Below are 5,218 nucleotides of genomic sequence, written 5' to 3' on the forward strand. Positions count from 1 at the left end.
TTGAACGAGATTCGGTAACTTTTTCGATACGCGGTGGAAAATTTTGAAAATTGCGCTCGATTGGCCGCTTCAAAGCCGTTTAAGCCGGCGTGACGTCAACCTGTGGCCGTATTACCCCACCTCGGAACGAAATTGCGGAAATAACGCACGGGAAACGGTCGACCCTCGAATATCTTGCTAACCAATCGCGCAGCTATGCTTCTGTTATCACTCTACCGTGAAATGGAATTGTATCAATCCAGATTTTCGCGTCGATCGTCATTCTACGTTTCTCTTTCTTTTTTTTTTTTTTTTTTTTCGTATCGTAAGAAAATTGATATTTTTCTAGAAAGAATACGATTTTGGAAAAGTCCATGTACGTATGATTGTATATATATATATATGGGATATGATTCATGGAAAGTCTCTACGAAGTTAATACGATAAATCGAAAAGGGAATTATTTATTGAACATTCCTTCGAACATATTTCGTGGCGTTTAATTCGTGGCGGTGACAGTGAATAAACGATAGAAGGCAGGTGACTCCATTGATGAAAAATTCAAAGATATTCGTTTCCAATGGCATTTTATTCCAATCGTATAAATATATGTATATGTATTGGCGGTTTGTCCAGAGGAAAAATAGTGGACACGGAGGACGTCGAAAATATAGGCAATTTTCAAGTTTTCAATTCCGTCCAGTTTCGAAGTGAAACTTTCCCATGTCCAATTTCATTTGGAAAACTGGAAATTCGAACTGGTCAATAGTAGTTTCCTCTAGTCGAGTCGTTGGACGTTTTAACGAAACGTGCTTGTATCAAAAACCGGTTAATTTGAGAAAACAACGTATGAACGAAAATGAACGGGGAAAAAAAGGAAGGAAGGAGGGAGGGAGGGAGGAGAAAAAAGCAGAAAAATCTGCAACGATATTACAAAAATTCCCACAAAAATTTTAAAAACTTTCTCTCTCTCTTTTTCTCTTTCTCTCTTTCTCCCTTCCTCTTTCCACCTCCACTGTCCACGATCGTTGAAATTTTTTCCCACGTTAAATTATCCGAAAACAAAATTAAAAACACACAACGTAATTACATCGGGTGCCGCGTTGAATTCGTTCGTTCGTTCGTTCGTTCGTCCGTCCGTTGGAGAGAAGAAAATGGAATGAAATTCGAGGGGAATGGAAGAGAAGCCGTCGATAACGGCCGTTCGTGACGAGCATTCAATTGCGTCCAACATATTTCGCGCAGAAACGAGGTGTATATCCGTTAGCTGATTATCTCCCGTGGTGCAGCTGGTTTTTCGAACGAGGAACGAAAATTAATCATATTTACGAGTGCGCTCTCCCCTCTTTCTCTCTCCCTCTCTTCATAAATAACCGCGGAACCGGCAGGAATTCGCGCGGTTGTTCAATTTATGCGGCGGAAAGCGAAGCGGAAAAAGGGAATGAGAGGGAGGAACAGGTAGAGCAGATCCTTGTACTAGGCGTAATCGATCTGACCGACCGATAAGGCTCCCTTTTTCACGCCGATCCATCATGACACCGTTGTTTGGCCTGTCTGCCGGGTCAACAAATCACAAATCAAGTTTCGGCTCGAGGTAGGCGCGTGTTCGACCGTGTCGGATTCGTTTCTCCTCTCCTCTTCTTCTTCTTCTTCCTATTCTTCCTATTCTTTCTTTCTCGTTTCGAGTACATTAGCGTGGCTCCAAGGGGGATTTAGGGTTCGAGAAGGGGGATGAAGACAGTGACAGATCAGGGATAAGGAACGATATATAGCGGTTTGTCCGTGGAACTGAATCGATCGTGCAGCTTTAATCCTTGGAACGGAGAAGGAATTTACGATAGATCGATATCGGTGCAAAGAGGTGACAAAAATGGATTCATCGATCGATAGCCACAAACTTTATCGTATCATCTTATTCCGTTCCGCCACGAATTGAAATTGTTTTGTAATTCTCCGCGCGTAGGGAATGGATTTCTTTTTGCAAAAAAGAAAAAATTGCAAAGAGTATCCCCTCAAGTTATTCGCGAATATATATATATAAAACGCGTCCGACTATCGATCGATCAACTCGCGCCTGTCTCCTTCGATTGTTGACTCCCCCGTTCCGTCCTCCGGAATGGAAATGAAGACGTAAAGTCGAAAACACGCTGATCGTGAAATAAGTTGGCGGAAATATACGGACGGTATCGTGATTTTCTAGCGTGGAAGCTAGAGTGTTTGCTCGCATTCGCATTCGATATTTCGAATATAGGACGAATCGAGGTTCGATCACGACCTGGTTAAAATCTGATACTGTCTTTTTGAATTTCAGGCGAACGCGTTCTCGCCAGGGGGAGAAGGGGAGATGCTATAGAGCCGCTCTCGAGGCAGGAAACTCAGTGGGTTTTGCAATAAACAGGGGAACAAGGGCCGATTTCCGGTCATCCATCCAGGAACGCAAGATCAACAAATCGGGAACCATTTCGAGGGAGCTTCTTTACCTTTGAAATTTCGCGACTGAACATGGGTAAATATTGATCGAGAATAACTCGAAGAAGGGAGGTGGAAGGGAGATGTAGTAATGAAAGTAACTACTTGCAGCGATCGTGAACACTCGTCCCGCGGTTCAAGTGAGTTTTTGCCAGCCTCAATTTTCGAACGACTCTCGACTTTTTATTCGACTTGCCATCGCCGTAATTCAATTTGACGTTCGATTAAAAATAAATCAATGGGAAAGAGATAGTAGATATGTCAACGAGATTGAACAAAAAAAAAAACAGAGTGAATAGGGGCCGTGAATCCGATTAACTTTGGAAAGCGCAAATTATCCCAAAAGCGTGTCTGAAAATGCTTTCAATCTCCGTTTAAACGAGAGAGAGAGAGAAAGATAGAGGAGAAAAAAAACGTAGCCGCGATATTCGAATTGGTGAAAAATTCATGGTCGAGCACAGGTGCGATAGGATAGCGTTTACGGCGGGGGAAAAAAAAAGGAAAAAGCGGTTCGAAATAGACGACCAACTACGACTTTATTGAAGCATCGATATAATACCATCAAGATTGGGATTTCATCAAACATATCGACGCTTTCGAAACTTAGAATGACCACTCGTTTCGTTCCTCTTCCACGTACATACTTTATTTCCCGATACTTTATTTAAAAAAACTTGCATTCGATATCAGATGTCGATTTTCATCCGCGAAATGGGTATCCGAACCGAGGTTTTCGACGAGGAAAAAAACAACTCCTTGATTAACTTTCCCACCCTTTCGTGCTAATCTAGAAACAGTTGGATATCGACTGTGACTTTTCCATTATACACTTTTGCCCGATCTTTGATCAAACAGTCTATCACCCTCTTTAAAAAAAAAAAAAAAAAAGAAAAAGAAAAAGAGAGAGAGAGAGATGAAAAAGAAAACGAGAGAACATATGATAGGGGAAAAAATCAAAGCGCTTGGATGAACGAAAAACGCTGGTTGAAAAACCGATGGCTGTGAAGAGGTTTCGTACCGAGGCTTTGATACCGGTTTCCAAAGAGAAGGTTTCGAAATAACGGATCGGTATTCGAATGAAGCGGAATGATATCGACGACGAGCGCAAGGGGCGCCAAACGACCCTTAATCCTAACGATTGTCTACGGGCGAAATGAATCAAGCAGACGGAATTATAGCCGTCGCGCGACCATCTCCCGATGAAATGATCATGATCATTTGCCATGATCGGTTGCCATAAATTTCCTGCTTCCTTTCTATACTCGATTCCTCTCCTCTCCTCGGCGCGATCATCCCTCGCTGCACGTTGTCACCTAACCGCACACACTTCGGATCGATCTTGCAAACTTCTACAACCATCTCCGTCGCCCCGATTCCCCGTTTCGGGACGAAGAAGATTTTTATCTTCTCTGGCGAAACTGCTGACCACCGTGGAATCGTTGATTACCGCTTTCAGCGGCAGCAGTTTCGCGACTTGCCGCGCGGCTAATCGACCGATCAAATAGAAAAATTGGCGCGGGATTATGGGCGAAATAGGAGGGAAGGAAAATTCTGTGTTGGTGGAAACGGAAATCGTCGCTTCGTTGTAATTAATCGTTGGGAAGGGGGAAGAGCAAGAGTTGCACGAGCGAAATGGAAAATTGAGATAACAACCGGCTTCCCGTCCAGACGAGAATCCAGGTGGCACGAACGATCCAACCGGCGACGTGTACGGATACGAAATCGCGTAGATATTAGCCACGAAGGAAACACCGTCCGTGTCTTTGTGGCCCTCTCTCCCTCCGTCTCCCATTTTGATCGATTGTCACGAGCACGCCAATGTAATACACGGGGGTCCGCCACCACGGCGTCTACGTCGTTTTCGTGCTTGCCAGCTCTCCTAATCGCGACCGCTATATTTATCGGTTGGCCGTTATTGCGGAAACGACTATTTGTCATGGTCTGGTGTATTAATTACGCCACACCGGTAAGGGAGAGAGGGAGGAGGGGGAGAAAAGAGAGGGAGCAGGTCTTTGCTCGCGTAAATCGTCGCGGTAAAGGGGACGCCCGCTTGGACAACCTGTTTGAATCGAAATTGGCCTACGAAATCGAGCGAGTTTCGAAAATTGATCGTTACAGCTCCGTTGCGCGCGTGCCTTCTTCCACGTGGAGCACGTGGTCGACGACCCTGATCGAAATTTATATTGGGTTCCCTTAACTGTCGAGTTGCACGATTCCCTTTTGCACGGGATTGTTTCATAATTCAACGGAGAAAGGGAAGGTTGGATCTGCTCGATTGTTTCTCATCGTTTACCCATGTGTTTTTTCGCCGGGATCGGTTGAGGGACGGTTAGTTTCGGCTTCGTGGCGAAGACGAGAATTGAAGAAGAGAATTGGGGTTGGATAAAATTTCTTTGTGGCACGAAACAGAGGCAGGATACAGTTGGATTATACGATGTTGTTATCACGAATATTCTCGGTATTGCAAATAAGAAAAATCGTATTAGTTGAGATTATTCAAGAAAAAGTTTAGAGAACGTTTGGAGATATTGACGAGTGGAAAATTTACGACGAGAGATAAAAGATTGGTAGTTTAGAATTTCGAAAAGTGGCGAGAATCTTTACTGGTTAACGGAACCAACTGGTAGAGAGTTTCAGTCTCGATATTTTTATCCGCCATCTTTACGATGCAAGTTTTCATATCGGTTATAAAACCTTTGGTAGTTTTACAAAATACAAGCTTTCAGAATTTTCCTTCCCTTTCTCTCTCTCTCTCTCTCTCTCTCTCTCT

The 5,218-nt window shown here is 43.7% G+C and overlaps 1 protein-coding gene and 1 long non-coding RNA gene across 3 annotated transcripts in view; one reads left to right on the top strand and one right to left on the bottom strand.

Moving 5' to 3' along the window:
* LOC102674289 overlaps positions 1-5,218 on the bottom strand; it is an 89,846-nt gene that overhangs the window by 52,734 nt on the left and 31,894 nt on the right. The gene's annotated exons all lie outside the window — the stretch shown is intronic.
* Positions 2,354-3,099, top strand: LOC102674112. Its single transcript, XR_420833.2, has 2 exons — positions 2,354-2,485; positions 2,560-3,099. It is a non-coding gene; the product is annotated as an uncharacterized LOC102674112 (long non-coding RNA).

Source organism: Apis dorsata, unplaced genomic scaffold, assembly GCF_000469605.1.
Source record: "Apis dorsata unplaced genomic scaffold, Apis dorsata 1.3 scaffold_58, whole genome shotgun sequence".
Taxonomy (NCBI): Eukaryota; Metazoa; Arthropoda; class Insecta; order Hymenoptera; family Apidae; genus Apis; species Apis dorsata.